This window comes from Tenrec ecaudatus, chromosome 1 (genome assembly GCF_050624435.1).
Source record: "Tenrec ecaudatus isolate mTenEca1 chromosome 1, mTenEca1.hap1, whole genome shotgun sequence".
Classification (NCBI taxonomy): Eukaryota; Metazoa; Chordata; class Mammalia; order Afrosoricida; family Tenrecidae; genus Tenrec; species Tenrec ecaudatus.
The window spans coordinates 19111505-19132867 of NC_134530.1; the positions used below are offsets into that span (position 1 = coordinate 19111505).

Genomic DNA, 21363 nt, shown 5'->3' on the forward strand with positions numbered 1-21363 from the left:
ATACAGCTCTTAATACAATCCATGCAACAAATCTTATCATACGTTTAAAAAATCATTTTATTGGTGGCTCTTACAACTTTTATCTCAATCCATACACTCATCCATTGTCTCTAGCACATTTGTACACATGTTGCCATCATCATTTTCAAAACATATATTTCTACTTGAGCCCTTGGTGTAAGCTCATTTTCCTCCTTCTTGACCCTCCTTCCCTCCTGAAATCTTGATAATTTATAATCTTTTTTTAATGTCTTGCACCAACTGCTGTTTCCCTTAACCCACTTTTATGCTGTCTGCTCCCCTGTATGGGAGTTTTATGTACATCATTGTGATTTGTTCCCCATATTTCCCCCACCTTACTGTTATCCTCCTGGTATTGCTACTCTCATTATTGGTCTTCAGGGGTTTAACTGTCCTGGATTCACTCTGTTTCGAGCTCTTATCTGAACTAGTGTACATGCTCTGGTCTAGCTGATTTTGTAAGTTGAATTGGGGTCATGATAGTGACGATGAGGAAGCATTAAACAACTAGATGAACGTTATATGTTTCATCTGGGTGATACTGCACCCTGGCTGGATTGTCACTTACTTGTGACTCTACTGTAACGTGTTGCCCAATTATGTACAGATTGGTTTTGGGTCTTGGCTATGTAATCCATCTCATTTTCTTGTTTCCACTCAAATATATACAGTTAGTTCATGATTTCTTTAGAATGGATGCTTTGTGGAGTATGAAGTGATTATTTGATAACACCAAAAAATTCCAACAAAACAAAACAAAAAACTGAGTGCCCTGATGTCAATACCATCTCAACAGCTCTATAGGAGAGGAGTGAATTGCCTCCATAGTTCTCAAACCTGGAATTTGCTTTAGGAGTCGAAGAAATCTTTCTGCTGTGCAGCAGCTGGTGGTTTTGAACACCTCACCTCAGGAGCACAGTCCAACTCTGTCATGTATTCTTAGATACACCCATTTTAGGACAAATAATACCGGGGTAAAATATATAATAAAAAATTAACGATTTAAAATATTGTGAAAACCACTCCTTGAGATTATGTCAAATCTTGCATAGTGGATCATCAGTTTATTTTTTTTAATTTGCAATTTATTTCCACTCAACCATTTCTAACCTCTTCTTAATGTGTCTGCCGTCACTTAGACCATTTCTATTCCTCCTTCTCTGTGAGCCGTTCTTACTTTAGGATCATAAATTGTTAGTTATTCTAATATGGGGCGAGTTTAAATTCCAGTTCTTATGGGTCACTAAGGACTATAATCTTGGTGGTATCACCAGTCTCTATCCAACCAATAAGCCTTATAATTTTGAGTTCTGTTCCACATTCTTCTCCAACATCTACATTAGTTTACATAATGCATAATTTATGTGAGTACCTTCTAGAGTGAACATTTTAAGGGGGGTTGGTATTAGTATCAGGAAACCATACTACTCTCAAAAAAATGGAGACTAATTTTTTCATGGTCCCTTGGTCCACTGGTCTGTTTCCATGGGCTTTTCAGTTTTCACCACTTTTATTTTCTCCGGATGGAAAGAGATAGATATTTGCACATGACATGCTGCTTATGAGCACTTAGGATTCCAGCTGCTATATACAAATTGGGCACAGAGCCTTGTTCTTGCTCACCCTGCTCTGCAAGTCGTCTGTTGTGAGTTTAAAATGATGGTTCTGATCCCAAAGGCCCAGGGACACCTTTCCTCAAGGTATTTGTTTCTGCCTAAGTGCTTTTCATAACTTTACTCCTCTCATGTCCCTGTATGCTTCATCAAAGAAGGAAAGTTTTTTGTCCACCACAGAAACCCCATTTCTAGGAACGAAAGTTAAATGCAGTCTGAGCTTGGTATGTGCATTATAATCACCTGGATCCGCTTACTGAGTGGAAGTAGGGGAAACGCAGTAATGAAATCAAGGACTGATTTACATACGTTCCATTGTTACCTGTTGACGTGGTCCACAGAGGCTACAGATGAGAGAGCCAAAAGGTGAGAGATAATAGAACTGGCCGTCAGAAATTTTAAAAGTATATTCCACATTTTTGTTATATTTTTTGTAATAACATGTACACACTTATAAACATATCTATGCTAAAACTATAAATGTTCATGGTCCACTCCAAGACTCCTAAACCTTTCAACAAGCACTCATATTTCCCTACTACTTTGTAGGGTATTTTTGAGGAAAAGGAATTAGATTTTAGTATTATTCCAGAGAACTAAACATGCTTCATTGATATCACATCCAAACTTGACAAATGGTGGTTTCATTAATACGTCAAAAAATACTCTTCCATTAAAATCAATTGAATCTTTTCACGTATAATGGATTTTCTAGTTAACCATCCTTGGAAAATGTTGGCTTACTAGTAATGCATTATCCATTTCTTCTAAATGTCCTAGGTTGTTGTTCAAAAAGTATCATGTCTTCATGCCACCATCTATCACAACTGAAGAGAAGATGGTGGTGGGAAAGTTTTCTCCACAATCTAAATTTCTGCATAAGAGCTTACTTTTTAAAAACATTTTATTAGGGATGCATACAACTCTTATCACAATCCATACATACATCAATTATATAAAGCACATCTGTACATTCTTTGCCCTAATTATTTTCAAAGCATTTGCTCTCCACTTAAGCCCTTTGCATCAAGTCCTCTTTTTCTTCCTCCCTTCTATTACCTCCCTCCCTCATGAGCCCTTGATAATTTATAAATTATTATTTTGTCATATCTTGCCCTATCTGACATCTCCCTTCACCCCCTTTTCTGTTGTCCATCCCTCAGGGAGGAGGTCACATGTAGATCCTTGTAATCAGTTCCCTCTTTCAAGCCCACTCACTCTCTGTCCTCCCAGTATCGCCACTCACACCCCTGAATAACTTACTTTTTAAAAGGATTTTTGAAAAATCTGTGAATCACTTTATTGGGGGCACTTAAAGCTCGTGTAACAAACCAAACATACATACATTGCGTCAAGGAAATCTGTACATACGTTGCCATCATCATTTTTGAAACATTTTCTTTTACTTGAGCCCTTCATATCAGGTCCTCATTTCCCACTTCTCTTCTTCATGAACACTTGGTAATTTATAAGTACCCCCATGTCTTACACTGACTGCTGCCTCCCTTCACCCACTTTTCTGTTATGGATCCCCATAGATAGAGGTTATAAGTAGATGGTTGTGAAAGGATTCCCTCTTTCTCTCCCCACATTCCCCTTACTCTCTTGGTAACTGTATTCTCATTATCTCACTACTTCAGCATTCAATATCAGCTCTTCTTTTTACCTTCCCCCCTCCTATCCTTGAGACCCCTTGATAAATAATAAATTATTATCATGTGTATATCCTACACCATCGCTATCTCCTTCCCTCTGCAGTGTCACCACCCCTTCCTCCCCACAGTCCCCCTACCCTCTTGGGAACCCTCCCCCCATTTCTGTTCCTGAGGGGTTTATCTGACCTGGACAATGTGTGTCCTGAACTCCTTTTTGTATCGCTCTACATGCTCTGGACTAGCCCACAGTGAAAGTCATGATAATGGGGGAGAGGAAGCTTCATGGAATCAGAGGGATAGTGTACGTTCTATTGGTGTTATACTTCACCCTGGTTGACTTATCCCTTCCTTGCGACCCATCTATTGGGGATGTCTCAATGTTTACAGACAGGTTTGGGTTTCTGCTCCAACCCACCTCATCGTCAACAATGTTTATACGTTTGTTTGGCTTGTGTCTTCTGATCCTGTTACCTTGTCCCATCGACACCTCCTGATTGCCCAGGCTGCTGTGCTTCTTTCTTTTGGGCTGGATACTTCTCTGGTAGATGTCCGCTTGTTTGCAAACATAGGACCAATTGTAAGCATGCTGCAGGGCCAGGCAGTGTTTTGTTCTGGATTGCATAATGTCAGAACCAATGTGACTTATTATTTCATTTGATGATATTATGAAATAAAATTTGAATATTACGTATGAACCATCTTGTACACATTGTGACATGTAGTCTCTATGTGTTTTTTACCTTTCTTTTTCTTTTAAAAATTTAATCATTTTTTTTCAATTTGTACATAATTCTTTTGTTGTTGATGTTCAGGATCTCATGATGTTTGGGGTTGGAAGGGATGTGAGGTTGGGCATTTTGATGACTCAGCTGCCATCAGCCAAGGATGTCCTCAGAAGTGACTTAGATTGGTATCCCAAACCAAGGGAACAAGAGATCTGTTCTGGATTTCCAGTCTGCTCCGGATCTGTGCCCTGCTCCAGATTCCCAGTCATCAGTTACATGTTATCAGTTGGCAAGTTCTAGTCTCTTTATTTATGGTGACTTACACGTGTGTAGACACTCACTAAGAATATCCTGTTTCCTACTGACAGGGATGCTTTACATATATTAATTATCCACAGTCAATTAATTTAATCAAAACTCAAAACTCACTGCCATGAGTCACTGCCGACTCATAGCTACCCTACAGAGTAAGGTAGAATTCCTTTGTGAGATTCTAAGCCTGTAGCTTATTTTTATAGTAGAAACACTTTCACTAGACTGATGAGCTTCTGGTCGTTTTGAATTGCTAACCTTGAAAATCACAACCCAACGTGTAAGCACTCTGCCACCAGGTCTCCTAACCTGGTAAAAATACATTGTTGAGGCTGTGTGGGGCTGTATGTGGTCAAAAGTATTTCATGAGATGTTGGCAACCTGGTGAATTATGTCTACCTATGTCCTTGAGGTCTTTGGAGTAGGAAATGCATCCCAGAGCAACCATTATGAGTTTCCCTGTGGTCTAGAAACACAAAAAATAAGGGTCATCACCTCTTGGGAAGAAGGGGCCCAATGGGATCGAAGCTGCCAACTGTGTCCCAAGGGTCACAGGGACATATATTGTTTCTCTTAGCTCCAGAGAAACAGGTTTCTCAGTGGGTTTGAGACAAAAGAATAAAGAGTTAAGGAGTCACATGGAAATTTATATATTTTAAAGTTATTGACTTGTATATATTCCCACTAATCAACTAAAATCTACCTTTCTAATTTCAGGTGAAGAGAAAATGTGATTGGATTTTCCAGAGGTGTCATGAATGGTTCCATCTCCCTGCCCTTCTTGTGGAATCAGAATGTCACTTTGGCAGCAGTAAAAGGAAGAAATCGTGTTGGTGAATCCAGCCTCTTACCTGATAATTTCTGAATGAACTGTAGCAGCATCACAAGTGAGGGGTGATTGGTAAAGAGTGAGGTCGCTTTGATATTGGTAGTATATGTTGATGTATTAGCAAGAATAACAAATAAAAGCAAATTTTATGATATAAGGTGCTGCTATGTTGTGGGATACAGAAAGATTTCTCCCAAGTTGCCTCCCCCATATATATCTGTGAAACCTAGCTGCTTGCTACACATGGCAAAGGACTATGCACTTGGAGGTCAACAAAAGCAGTTCAGAGGTTATTCTCCCTAATGGTTGTCAGCCATCTAGAGAAATCAGACTGTATAGTCTATCCCACCCTAAGTGGTGCCCACTCCTTTCTGATAAGGATAGTAGATGGTTTCCCTGAAGGAGAGCCCAGGGAAGTCAGGCCACGCAAGGATGAACAATGTTAGACTGCCATATTGGGTCTAGGGTCCGCCCATCTTGTCACATATACAACCCTACTCCCTCCCTTTCCCATTAAATGAATATCCCTAGCTCATCCCTTTCCTGTCATGTATATGCTTATTGGAGATCCCCTTCCTGTGACATGTGTAATCATGCCCCTAAGTATATATGGGCCTTGGGCAGAAATAAACAGGGTCTCCTCCTGCCCTCTCTGCCCACACTGTGCGCGGACCTGCTGGTAAGATCATTGCCGTCCAGGAGGTGAGCATGCTACCATGAAATGTCTGGACTTTTTTGTTTTGCTCTTCTATCTTTATTGTTCTCTGTGACTTTATTATAATATTTATATCTTTTTACTGTACATTTGAGCATACTGGAACCATGGGAGTGTGAGGGGATGGTTCCCCAAACCTATGTTTAAGTCCCTGTTTCCAGACAGTGATTCTGACTACATGAAAATGGCTTCTCCCTCTGATCTATCTTCTCTGGTGCTGGCTCACATGCAAGCAGTCTCCTGTCCCCAGCTCTCTCCTCGCTTCACTGCATCTCCTTTCTGCACCATTGATGGGAGTGTCTACTGCCCTCCTTCAACTCTTGGTTCATATAGCAACTCCCCAAACACTAATTTAGCATGCAACTGTACTCTGAAAACAAAGACATGAGCAGACATTTCCCCTTCTCACAAGTATCTGACATTCTTCATCGTATCAGAAATGATAAGTAAATGCTGTATAAGATGGCACTGCATTCCTTCTGCAATGGATCATATTGTTTTCCTTCCTGGGGAGTTTTAGTCAAGGTTCCCAGAGAAGTTAATGATCACACTGAGTTTTAAGGAAGGCACAGGCATGGACTAATGAGGGGATTATTCAAACCATAAAGTTTGCTTAGGAGGTCGTACATCATGGTAAAGCAAGGAATGGAGAGTGACGCCTGAGTGTGGCCAGGTAAGAAGCAGCTAGATAAAAGAGACTCTTGCAGTTTTTCTGCAGGAGGGCAATTCTTCAATTAGTGGAAAATCAGTCCAGAATTTATGGCAGATGATGTTTCCACTCCAACTTGCCCTGTGGAGACATTACCTTGGTGAAAGTGAATAACAGTTTATTGATCTCGTGAAAATCCTAGCGAGAAGAAGAGTGGGAAAAGCTGAATAGAAATGAGGGCGGAATCTGTAAGGTTTGAGTAATAATGCATCCAATAACTCATGGAGTACATGAGGCAGCTTGATATTTTAATTTCATTATTTAAGGTTTCAACTCTCCTTTCAAATGGGCATCAGGATTTGGGTTTAAGGGATGAAGAACATGATAGTTCAAGCTGTGGTTTCTCCTCTCCACGGCAGGTAGTGAGCTCTTGGTGATGCTCACGGCTTGTTGTTTTCAGGCTTTTGTTTCCCATATCATTTAAAATATTTTTTGACCTTTGGTGTTTGAATAAATCTTTTTGTTGTTATAGAAAATTTACAAATATAGTAAAGACTCTTTCCACAAATTCCACACTTAGATGCGTATCATTATCATTTCTTTCTAGATTTGCACATTACCCATTACACCATTTTGCAGCTCAGTATAAAACCTGATGATTCATGTGGTGTGATATAATAATACATACAAAAGTGTTAAACCAAGTCTAAGATCCCATGTCATGGAGTCTACTGCAACCTCACAATAATATGGTCTCCTGGGTTCACTTTAAACTACCTCAATCCAGCTTCTTTTTGTCGCTTTCCTTGAACCATTCAACTTTGTCGTGTCAGATGGTATGAGGGATACTCCTCTATCGGGGTTTTACACTGCCTGTATCTCTTCCTAAAAATGTTTTTCTCATGACTATCATATTAACTGCCATTAGATTTCCCTGCAAAAGCCTCCTTATTAGAAGTGATTATGCAAAGTAGCTTTTCTGTTTTACTCTATAACTTATTTCTTACTGTGAATTGGGTGAAGATTTTGGACTTGTCTAAATACTATAATTCACACACATTGTGATGTAACTTATCTATTGCAATCAGCCCATTGTTGCAGCAACTCAGCCAATCCATCTTGCCATTGTCCCCCTGGTTTGCCGAGTTTGATGTCTTTTTCCAGGAACTGGTCTTTCCTAATAAAAAGTCCAAAGTACATGAGATGAATATAAAGTGAGCATATCAGGTTGTGGTTGAAGAGGTGAATGAACTCAAAATCAGTGAGTCAGAGGACAGGTCATATAGTAGGCCACTGATGGCATCCAGGATCAGCATGCAATATGGCAAACCATTGACTCAAATCCAAAAAACCAGAGGGTGATGAACCAGATGGTTGATTCAGGCCTAGAAAGAAGCAAGCAGCTTCTCCATTGGTCCATTTATATAGAAATTAATTTACAACACGAGGAAATTGTCTTTCAATTACATCAGACCTCTCTCAGTTATTCTCATCATATGCCTATCAGTTTGTCATATTTCGGTGGTTTGCTAGGACCACAAATTCAAGAGGAACTATGTTACATCCATTGTATGAATAAATGTATAGAAGAACATTTCCACTCTCTTGAAGTACAGTGTTGCATGTGTCCTAAGATCTATATGCCCAGAAGGAACTCCAATTAATACAAATAATATCAAAATTTATGTACCAACCACTGTAAGTAGTAATGAAGAAATTGAAGAGTTCGACTAATTTCTTTATTTTGAAATTAATTAATCATGCAATCAATATGCATGATCATTTTGTGTATTTAGAATTCAAAAGTTGAAAACAAAGAAGGAAAAGTAGTTATATAATATGGTCTTTGTGATTGAAGTGAAGTTAGAAAGCATGCAAGAGTTTTGCTAGACTGATTATTTCTTCATTGCAAATGTCTTTATATCAACAAGATATACAGCAGTGGTACACATCAACCTATCCAAATGTAATACACAAGAAACAAATTGACTCTATCCTCCAGACCAGATGATGGAGAAGCTCAATGTTAGCATCCAAAATGAAGTCTGGATTGGGCCTCCACTCAAGCGCTATCTCAATGCAAGAACACTTTGTTCTAATAAATTGGCATTCCAGGATGCACACCTTCCCAACACGATTGCTGAAGAAAAATGTGTGCATAAGCAAATGTGAAGAAACCTGACCATCTGGCTGAGAAGCATCAAATCCCACATGGAAGAAGCAAACCAGCCTATCTGATCACAAGGTACAGAAGGGACCAGTTATCAGACATCAAAGATCTAAAAACCATATCAGTGGGTGCCCACCTGATATGATCAATGAAGACAAATGTGTGCATAAGCAAATGTGGGGAAGAAAGCTGATGGTGCCCAGCTATCAAAAGATATAGCATCCGGGGTCTTACAGGCTCGAAGATAAACAAGTGGCCATCTAGCTCAGAAGCAAAAAAGCCCAAATGGAAGAAACACACCCGCCTGTGTAACCACGAGCTGTCGAAGGGATCAGGTATCAAGCATCAAGGAACAAAAAAACATATTATTGAAAATGTGGGTGAGCGTAGAGTGGAGACTCAAAGCCCAATGATAACCAACCGGACACCCCTTACTGAAAGGTTGTGAGGAGATGGATGAACCAGTCAGGGTGCAGGGTAACAACGATGAAACATATAACTTTCCTGTAGTTCTTAAATACTTCCTCCCCCCACTATCATGATCCCAATTCTACCTTACAAATCTGGCTAGACCAGAAGATGTATATTGGTACAGATATAAACTGGAAACACAGGGAATCCAGGACAGATGATTCCTCCAGGACCAGTGGTGAGAATGGTGATTTCTCGAGGGTGGAGAGAATATAGGGTAGATAGGGGGAACTGATTACAAGAATCTACGTATAGCCTCCTTCCAGGGGGAGGGACAGCAGAGAAGAAGGCGGGGGGGAAACGTCAGACAGTATAATATATGGCAAATTTAAAATAATTTATGAATGATTAAGGGTTCATGAGGAAGTGGGGAGTGGGAGGAGGGGGTAATGAGCAGCAGATATTAAGGGATAAAGTAGAAGGCAAATGTTTTGAGAATGATGATGGCAACAAATGTACATATGTTCTTGACACAATGGATGCATGTATGTATGTATTGTGATAAGAATTGTTTGAGCCCCCAATAAAATGATTAAAAATACCTTATGGGATATTTTCGGATCAACACTTAAAAGAAAAAAAAAAAGAAGTCTGGGGCTGACCATGGAATAGATCATTAATTTTTCATATGTAAGTTCAGAATGAAGCTGAAGAAAATTTAAACAAACCCATAAATCCAAAACACAACTTTGAGGTTGTATATACCACATGATTTAGAGAACATTTCAGGAACAGTTTTGACATAATGAACACTAATGACAGAGATCTTGTAAACTATAGGATAACATCAATAATATCATACATGAAGAAATTAAAAGGTCATTAAAAAACAGTGTCTTAGGCATGATTCCCTAGAGAAATATAACCAGGGGATATATGATTTTCTATACAGATAAGAGGACAGGTTTAAACAGCATCAAGGACTATAATAACCGAATTACTGTACACAGTAATACAGATGTCTCAGTTAAATTAATTTCCATGGAACAGTTAATATACTGGAAGTCCTTCAACTCAGGAGGGCTGTTGGGTCCAAGATCAAAAAAGCAGATAGCTGAGTCTTCTTTTGGTCAATGCAGGCAGAGTTCATCCATAGGCAGCAAACAGTAGGGCGGGTCACCAACAGTCAGCATCTCAGAAGCTTAGCAAAGCATGGCTGGATGGGATATAGACCTCTGGGAATGCAAGATGACAGGAACCCTCGAGCTCAAGTGAAATATGCATAAGCAGCATGGCGAAACAGATCTCACAGGAAACCCAAGATCTAGCAAAAGATCCATGGGTTGGGTTAGCCCACAGGTAGTGTAGCTCACAAGTTGGTGCAGTGAACTAATGAAAGAGGCTTCAGGCTACTGTGACCCCAAGAGAGCAAGAGAGAGAGAGAGGCAGTGCTTGATGAGTGTTTTATCTCTTTCCCCTCCCATCAAACTATGACCTGCTTAATACCACATGATCCTATTGGCCAGGTTGGCACAATAAAACTACCTATCACAGCAAGAAATAAAGACAAGGTCAAAATAAGTGTCAATGAAGATTATTAAACTTGCTCTTGTATATGAAGTTGTTGATACAAATGAAAGAAATGAAATGAAAGAGCTGAAAAGAAAATTTCAAAGGCCAACATACAAAGGCAAAATAATACAAGGAGATGTGCACAGATCTGGTATTAAAAATACAAAAAGGTGAGCTTTGCATTTCTTTTTTTTTAAAACATTTTATAAGGGGCTCATACAACTCTTATCACAGTCCATACATATACATACATCAGAGCTTTGTATTTCTTAAGCAGAAAAGAACTGAAGAAAAAAATGCAAGCCTCAAGTTGCAATATTGAAAGGTTCTATTGTCAAAATATTGAAGGGTGGAGAAAGATTCAGAAGTTTGAAGGAATGCAGAGTCATAGTACCAAAAATTATTAGTTTTCATGCTACTATTTTAACAGGTAACATAAAATCAAGAACTGATGCCTTGGTCAAGTAAACTGGAAGACAGCTCCCATAGACCTACAAGAACAGTTCAATTAAAAAAAAAAAAACTCCAGAAAATAAAATGCTGCAGAGTGTGGAGAAATTGGTACCCGTATCCACTGATGGTGGGCTTGTAACGTGTACAACGATTGTGAAACTGCTATGACAATAGCTAAAATAACTGGGAATAGAAATACTAAACAACCCAATAATACCTCTGATTAGTAGATACCCCAAAGAAGTAACAACCCGAGTAGATATATGATTTCCTATGCGTATCACGGTGAGTTAATTATAATAATAAACTGGAAATAACTCAAATGTCCATCAGTGGAAGAATTGATGAAGAAACTCTGGTACAAAAACACAATGGAATACTGTGCATCCCTAAAAACCGGTGATGTAACCACAAATATCTTGATAATGTGGATGAACCAGAAAACCATTATGCTGAGTGGTTAGTCAATCATTTAAAAAGAACTGTTGAATGGGCCACTACTGTAAGGACAAGACGCAGGAAGACTTCTATTCTCAAGTCACGTAATCTTCTCATGTATTCTATCAGGTAATGTGGAAATGTGTCTGCCTAATGCTCATGATCTATAGACCATCAAGTAATTTGTGCATCTTAATGAATACTTTGACAGATAAGGCCTCCTTCACCTGTAGCAAGTTTCTTATGTTGAGGAGAGAAGAGAACACACTTCATCTCCTGTTATATGACAATGCTCTGTGGTCACCCAAAATCAACAGACACTTCTACAAGGGTGCTCAGTGAACCTCAATGGAAATTCAAGATGAGAAGGTCAGGAAGGTCTGTGTAGCAATGAGAATCATACATCTGTTGGTGAGTAACCTAGATGGGGTAATTTGCCCTTTGTTAAAATGGTTACCATTACTCATGGAGATTTCCCACCACCACCATCCGAGGTGAGAATATGCCAGGTATTATTTTTTTAATTGGAAACGTTTGAACCAGTTCTTATCCAGCTTTTTTTACCCGAAGATTTTAGGCTCTGTCCTTTTAAGGCGCACAAGCACAACATCCTTCCCAGGTTGCAACAAGGCTCTGACTTGGGACCTCCACTAAACAAACTGGACTTTGTCTTAAACTCACCTGCAGTGCACTTAAGAAACTGAATGACTCTCTTGGATTAAGGCTGAAGTGCCCTAGTGTGAGAAGAAGCAGGTGGATCGCAGGTGAGCAAGGCCATATGCTACTCAACTTCTTTTTACTTTAATGACATATCTTAATGTAGCAGGCATGGTTCTACTTTGGTTAATGAGCATTATTGATTTACCTTTGTCCAGCCATATTTTTTTTCAAAAATATTGTCCAATCACTCGATTATTTGATCCACACAGGTAAAAAAAATCTCTCAAACTATGTATTTTGTAAACTTTCTTTTCTATAGAGACTTTGAAATTTACTACAGTAGCTATGTTAATATATTATCAAATACTTATCATATACCCTACGGAGGTGATTTATAATGTTCCCAATAAAAGACTAATCATGTCTCTCAAATGGACTACTACCACTAGTTTACCATACTGTGGTTGGTGGCTTGTGTGTTGCTGGAAGACATGTGACTCAAATTTCAAAATCCAGCAGGGTCACCCAAATTGAACAGGTTTGTTTCAGGTGACCTTCTAAACTGAGAATAGAACACAAGGAAGGTAGCAGCTGTCCACTTCAGAGGAACTGACCACTAAACACCTTACGCACAGCATCAGGACACGGTCAGATACTGAAGGCCTACTGGACAGAAGGAGAACTTGGTCAGACAGAGTGTCAGAAGATGAGCCCCTCAGGTCAGAGGGCACTCAGAACGTGACAGAGGAAGGGCTGCCTTCTCCAAGTAGAGTCGTCTACATTGCCAGGGATGGTGTCAACGCTGCAGAGCAGAGCCTTCCAGATGTTCATGTGCTGGTGGGGCACGACTCAACATGAGAAAGTAAATACCTACAATAATCCCTTAATAATCAAAACTTGGAATGTATATGGTAGGCACCTAGGGAAAATAGGAAGTCATAAAAAATGAACCAGAATATAAAATGATTGAGATCCTGGATGTGAATGAGCTGAATAGGGCCATTTAAAATCAGAGAATCATACGGTTCACTATGGCAGGAATGACACCATCATGAGGAAAAGTGTGAATTCAGAAAGTATCCCTCTTTCTTTATTTTTAATATAAATCATTTATTGGGGACTCTTAGAGCTCTTATAACAATTCATGTGTTAATTGTATCAAGCGCATTTGTTTATATGTCTCTCCTATTCTTTTAAAAATATTTTGTTTCTACTTGAGCTCTTGGTGTAAACTCCTCTTTTTCCCTCCCTCCACCATGCTCACACCCTCCTGACCCCTTTATAATTATAAATTATTATTATTTTCATAACTCACACTGTCTGTTGCCTCCCTCCACCAACACTTCTGGTGTTCATCTTCCTCGGGTCAGGGTCGGGGTGGAACATCAATCATTGTGATTGGTTTTACCTCATAAAGTATATTTCAAGATCTATCTTGAAGTGCCATGCTATCTGTGGTAGGATTATATTTATCCCTCCTCAAGGAAATCAAACAATACAATTAATATTCCAATTTAAACACCAACCAGGAGAGCTAGTGATGAAGAAATTGAAGAATTGTGCCAATGCTTCCAGTGTGAAATAGATAAACACGATTTAGAACGATTTTGGCTATTGGGATATTTCATATAAATGGGAGTACATGACATATGGCCTCTGGTGCCCCTCCCCCCCATGCAGACCAATAGAACCCTAGTGACACTGAGATTAAGCACTCATCTGGGTGCTAGAATGCATCCTCAGTGTAAATGAAACCTATGATATTCTGATAACTATAGCTATCTATTTATCCATCTATCTGTTATTCTATATCACATTTTTACAAGTATGAGAAATTCCCTTGGTATATATTATTTTTCCTGTCTATATCTCTGTATGTCTATAGCCATATAGATATATAGATAGATAAGAGTGTAAGCACAATCTAGCTCAAATCCATGGGTCAGATGTTAAACTGGAGTCTTAACATGACCCAGTAACTGCTGTGGTTGGTAAACCTGGAAGTAAGAAGACCACCCTGGAAGCAGAAAGAACACAAACTGTTGTAGGTAGGGCCTGGTGCAGGTAGAGGCAGACAATTTCAAGTTCCACTGATCAGGCTTCAGGCTGCAGAATAACAAAATCCAATGTTGGCAGTCCTTTATGGCAGGCAATGATAGTGCTCAGATTATGAGGCACTATGGAAGCCTTTGGGCTCAACACCAAAACACCAGGGTCAGAGACAAATATAGGATGTGGATCCAGCAAGGAGGAAGCTGCAAGTCTTCCCAATAAATTTACTTAAATAAGAGTAGGTCACACCACTGAAGAAACTGACTTTTAATTGCAGCAGAGCTATGATTTGGGTGATACGGCAGTCTATTCCCTAGTACTTTTACATCTGCTCAGAGTAAATTCCACCATGGAGTTCTTCAGGTTAGGTCACATCAGGGGGACCACCAATTGCTAACTACTAAGAATCCTACACCAACCACGTTGACACAAAACCAAAGGAACACAGTTGCTAACCTAAATTTCAGCGGTTTGAGGTCTCAAGTCACCAGTTCCTCTATGGCAGTTTGTTCTATAAAGATCCCAGCCTAGTGCTCGCTTCGGCAGCACATATACTAAAATTGGAATGATACAGAGAAGATTAGCATGGCCCCTGCGCAAGGATGACACGCAAATTCGTGAAGCGTTCCATATTTAAAAAAAAAAAAAAGATCCCAGCCTGGGGAAACTCTGCGGAGTTTTTCTCTACCCCACAGGTCACTCTGAGTCAGAACTGAAAACACGGCAGTGAGTTGGATGTGCTTTCTTCCACAGTAGAACTAAGTTTCCCAGAATCACCCATTCTGTATCATGTAATCCTGTTTCATGGTTTTTCAATGATGAAAAATCATCTATTGTATGTCAAGACCACATTGTGTTCCTCTGTTGATGGACATTTGGATTGTTTCTACCGGTTAGTACTTGTGAATACTGCTTCTGTAAGCATTCATATATCAGTATTTGTTTAAATACCTATTTTTAATTCTTTTTGGATAGTACCTAGTTGATGAATTGCTGGTCCCTTGCTAAACCTAGGGATGGCATATGGAAGAACTAATGATCTGTTCTTCACAACACTTGCACCCTTTCCCCCCACCAGCAATATAGGAATATTATATGTGACTAGTGGAAAAGTTTGTGGCAACATACCATTAACTATTAACTCAAATGTTCCACATACATTTTAAAGCACCCTAAAAATTTCCAATGTATAAAATCATGCAAAACAAAAAACAAATTGTGGAATAGAAAGCAGCACAGGTTGCAATGCACTGGGTAGTCAAGTACAAATTCTGAGTATCCTTTAATATTAGATCTTTCATTCGGGCTCTGCGGTGGGTCCCATCCACATGTGTTTATCATCCCGTGGACTGATCAGGAAGGTATGACTTTCATTGATTTGAATACGCCAAACCAGAACAGTGAGTGGTGGAGTTCAGTTGTAAAAAGTACAAAAAGGTCCCTGAAGCAGATACCAATCAGGCCAGAGGAGCCTCTTCCCTGGGACACTTCTTCCACTCCCCGTCCTCCATCTATTGCCTGAAGTGACTCCTCCTCAGGAAGATGTCCCCTCTTCTCCCCTCATGTCTTCAACTAGAGTGGATCCTACTGAAATACACATGCAAACCTCTGTACATTTTTTCCTCTTTAACTATTTTATTGTTGACTTTTATAGCTCTTATCACAATCCATACATCTATCCATTGTGTCAAGCACATTTGTATATATGTTTCCAGTAATATTTTAATAACATTGTCTTTCTACTTGAGCCCTTGTTATCAGTTCCTCATTTCCCACTCTCCCACCCTCCTTCTCTCCTGAACCCTGGGTAATTTACCGTATATACTCTATTATAAGCTGACCCGAGTATAAGCCGAGGTACCTAATTATTACCTGGGAAACCAGAAAAACTGATTGACTCGAGTATAAGTCCAGGGTGGGAAATGCAGGATGTGAATTAACACAGAGACCAGAGGGGAGAGACGGAGCACAGCCACAGACACATCCTTACCAGTTCAGCTGCTGGCGTAAGTGAATCACTATGGGTGCTTCTGCGAATAGGAGCCGTCCACATCATAGGACAGCTCTGATTGGTTAGATGTGAGTAAACAAACTTTCAACGTCCTGCAGTGTCAGTGGGGCTTTGAATGAATAGCAGAGGAACAGCAATCACTGCAAGATGTTATACTTCAATGGGGTACCACTAACCCATGTATAAGCCGAACCCCAGTTTTTCAGCACATTTTTTTGCTGAAAAACTCGGCTTTTACATGAATATATATAGTATTTTAAAACAATTCCCCATGTCTTAGCCCAAGCACTGTCTGCCTTCAACCACTTTCCCATTGTCCACCCCCTAGGAAGGGGTTACAGGCAGACAGTTGAGATCAATTCCCCCTGATTGCTCCCACCTTCCCCTCACATCCTGGTATCCTTTTTATTTTTGTACTTCCATTTACAGAACAGAAAGCAACCAAATGAACAGATTCCATTTTAGATACCTCTTAGCACATCACAAGTGCCATTGATTTAAATTAGGAAACCATTCTCTTAATAATGTAACCTTATAAATATAGGGATGTGGTATTTGAAATGTTATGTTATTCATTATTATATTATATGATACGAAATAAAATTTCAATGTAATGTATGAACTTTCTTGGAGACATTGTCACATTAAGGCTTTTTATATAATATGACCAGTAGATGTGTAGACACTGAGAATATCCTATCATCCTAACTCCCAACACCCTCCCTACAAGGATGGCATTTCATTTAGTCAGGGTCTATTGTTAATTAATTGAAATAAAAGACATGGTAAAAATACAGTAGTGAGGCTGGTGGGGTTCTATGTGATCACAAAACTCTGGAATCTTGGTAAATGATGTCCAGGTGTTTGGAGAAGGAAATGCATCTCAGAGTGATCATTAGACATGACCCTGCATGCTGGAGACACAGCACAATAGAGATGACCGCCTTCTGGGGAGAAGGTGTCCAGTGGGATAAAGTTGTACACAGAGCTCCACATTTTCTCCCAAAGGGAAAACTGGCACACGTTTGATTTTTCTTCTCTTAACTCAAGAGAAATAAAATTCTCAGGGAATGTGAGACAAAAGAATACTTCATTAATGAGGCACAAGGGATTTCATCCACTAGAAACAAAGGATTGTAAATACTTCTTCCAAACTGACCAAGATCTACTTGATTCATCTAAAGTGATGAGAAAACACAATTGTGCCTTCTAGAAGCCTCATGAGTGGGTCCATCTCCATGTTTTTCCTGGGGCACAACCTCTAACTGTAGCAGTGGTGAACTCTGCTCTGGATGAGGTACAACATCATTGCAGGTGCATGGAGATCGATGATGCATCATGGTCTTCTCTTATTGGCAGCATCTGTAGGCCTATCAACAGGTATAAGAAATAAAAGCAAGTTTAATGGATAAAGTCCTCATAAATTAGAGTCTCTGGTTCTAGAGACTGATTATGAATTCATGAAACGGTCTTCTTTCTCTGATCTGTCTTCCCCGGTGCTGGCTCTCATTCCTGCAAACTCCTTCTCTCAAGAGCATTCCTTGCTTCACTGCGTTAACGTGTCTCATTCAACTATTTGTTCACATAGTCACTCACAAAACTCTTAGGTAGCATTAAGTTGTAGTCTGGACCCAAAGAAATGAGTAGACATTTTCCCTTCTTTCCAGTATCTGACATTCTCCGTAAGGGAACAGACGGTAAGTGCGTGCTTATCCCGGCTCTGCAATCCTACTGAAATGCATCATGACGTTGCTGCCCTTCCTGGGGACTTTTAGGGAAGGTTTCACAGAGAGATGATGGTCACACTGAGCTTTGAAGGAGGAGACAGGAGGGGAGTAATGTAAGGATTATTAAAATCATAAAGTGTGCATTGGAATTCCACATGATAATTAATAACTGATGTACAATTAAAGCAAGGAATGGAAAGTGAAGCATGAGTGTGGACAGGTTGACAGCAGCCATGTAACACACAGCTGAATATTTTGGCTAAGGAAGACAACTCTGAAATTAGTGGAGAGTCAAGGCAGAATTGGCAGCACTGTCTGTCTGCAGTCAGACTTGCCTTTGGAGACATTGCTCTGGTCCACGTGCAGAGCAGACTCCTGCTCCTGGAAAACCCGCAGAGAGATGAAGATGGAAAAATCACAGTAGAAGTCGAAGATAAATCTTTGAGGTTTTGAGTTAAGATATCGAAATATTGATTGAGTAATATGAAGCAGGTTGACATTTTAAACCATTTATTTATTTATTTTAAATTTTTAAAAAGTTACTTATATTTAAACTCTTCTGTAAAATTGACACCAGAATTTGGGTTTAAGAGATGCAGAATGTGGGAGGTAAAGGTGTGATTTTGCTAATCCAAGGCAGGTAGGGAACTCTGGGTCTAGTTCACAGCTTGTTGTTTACAAGGTATTTGCATGGATCTAAATTTTACATTTTTACCTAACTTTACTCTTTCAACAGTTTTTCTAATACTAATTTATTGTAGTGTACTTTTCTTTCTCTTAAACAACTGTGTTAGGACATCATACCACACATCATACCATTCTATAGTTCAGTCGTATCAAGCAATGTTGTACATTGTCAGCCTCAAAACATGTTTTTCCTTCTTGTACTTATTAATATCAGATCCCTCTTATCCTTTTCCCCTGCCCCATCTGGACCCCCTGCCTCCCCAGCAAGAACTCTTATTCTAGTTATTGTCTCTGACCTTAATTGAGATATAGGAATAAACCGGTCATCCAACAGAGTATTGCAGAGGTAACCATAGTATATTAAAATGATAAATTTGACTTCAATGGTTAAAATCTTGTCATATGATCTCTCTACTTTGTGTCAATGTGATTGTTAGTGTTTTTAATATTGGCTATTTTTCATATTGGGATTTATTTCTGTTGTATTTTGTCATTGTTGTTAATTCTCTTGACTCTTGGTTATGTGCTTCCTTATGTTTTTTGTGACATGCAACGCAGCATGGGTGAAGCTCTAGAGATAACAGGTTTGTTTTAATAGAAAAATTACAAATACAGTAAAGACATTTCCCATAAACCTTTCCCTTAGATACCTATTATCTCTACCAAGAGTCCTGCATTTATTTGTCAGACTTCCGTGGACTCCTGTGGCTGTGACAGGTTCCCTGATAGTTTTCCTTGTTTGATGACCATGCAAGTGTTGACATGTGTCAGTTAACTATTTTGCAAAATGTCTCTTTCTGATGTTTTTGTCTGATATATTTGTCTGATGCTTGTCTCATGACAAAATGTATTTGTTTGATGTTTGTCTCATGAGGAGATTGGAATTAGGGAGTTTAAAATATTTAAAATTTTGTTTACTCCATTTGGGGAAGAAGACCACAGGAGTTAGGTATCAACTTCATCCATCATTTTGTCAGTAGCTATAAACTGTCTCAGATCTTGATTAGCAGTATATAGATCTTGATGGGAAGACTATATTTCAAAGTATAAGTGATCCTTCCACTTCGTGAACAGAGAATATCTATGTGTTCGGTCTTTTAATTTCTCTCACCATTGTTACGTAGTTGTTAGATTAATTTTGTTTGCATTTTGATCTCTTATTGCCATGGCCGCAGAATTTCATTTTGATAGGTCACTATTTATTATTGTTATGTGGAAATTTATTGGAAGTTTTATCTTTACTTGTCAAGCTATCATTTTGCTCTCCTCATTAGTTTAAGTATTTTTCTGTTTATGGCTGTTTCTTTGGGTTTTTTACATAGGCAGCCATGTCTTCTATAAAAAAAAGACAGTTTTATTTCTGCCTTCCTCATCTGTATGTTTTTTATTTTTAAAATTTGCGTTATTCTGTTTGTTAGGACTTGCATTTAAATAAGTGTTAGAGGGGGTATCCTTGTCCTGTTATGACTCCAAAAGGAAAAAAGGTCTAATTTTTCACCATTAAACACGAACCTAGTGGTAAGTTTCATAGATGTACTCTATCAAGTCAAATTTAAATTTTTTTCAACTTTTTATGGGGGAAATTAAAATATAAGTAATAATTTTGAATACTATCAAATGCTCCAGTGACTTGACTTTATGATTTTTTCTTTAGTCGATGTTTAGTTTTTCTACATTTAATATATTTAAATAGTTGATGTATGATATTACATAAACGGCTAAGCTTCTATAATACACCATTATAGATCAATGTGGAGAGGGCAGGAGCAGTTATCAGTAAATGAGATACATGTTGAGCAGATACCTTAACCTGCCACCTACAGTACAAAAAGGGAAATACTATACCACCTAGAAACTGAGGCAAGAATAACTTTTGTGGGAGGCTGACTTATATACCATTTTTATACATTATCTTAGTATATAGAAATAACTCTACACTCTATCACATAACAATATTGATGCTGTCAGCTGTCACCAAGTCAGCTCCAACGCTGGATGAACCCACATGTACAGAGTAGAACTGAGCTTTGGGATTTTCAAGGCTGTGACCTTTGGGAAGCAGATCACTAGGCTTGCCTTTGGATTCCTCCGTGTTGATTGTAAATGCCAAACTCCTAGCTAGTAGTCAAGTGCTTGCTCATTTGTACTACCTAGTGGCTCAGTAAAATACAATAGGATATGATATAATGTGGTGTGGTATAATAATACATATAACAATTATAAATGATGTTTAAGTTCTTTATCACAGTCTTTTACAACCTCATAACCATCTGATCCTATATTGTCATCACTTGAACTCCAACTTTAATCAAGATCCCTTTTTTGCACAGCAGGTACACCATCCACTGTGGTGTCAGAGGGGTGAGGAAGAGTCCTGTGTCAGGGTAGCACAGGCGCTGTCTCTGTACAATGTGTTCTTCTTGTGACTAGCATCCTAACTGCATTCAGATTTCCCGTTATAAGCATTTTTATCAGAAATGATTATACTAAGAGGCATTTCTTTTTTACTCTATAACTTGCTTAAGCTTTACTGTAATTATGTGGTTTGCCGACCTGACCAGCATTCTAGTGATGACACATTCTGATTTAACTTGTCCATTGCAATTCCAATGTACTCTAGCTTATCCTGCTGCCTCTTTGTGTTTCCTGTTTCCATTACTCCT

General features: G+C 39.0%; 1 non-coding gene across 1 annotated transcript; it reads left to right on the forward strand.

Annotated features, from left to right (window-relative positions):
- The first annotated feature begins 14805 nt into the window (after positions 1–14805).
- LOC142438157 (U6 spliceosomal RNA) lies at positions 14806–14912 on the forward strand. The gene has a single exon (XR_012782586.1). It is a non-coding gene; the product is annotated as a U6 spliceosomal RNA (small nuclear RNA).
- Positions 14913–21363: the final 6451 nt, after the last annotated feature.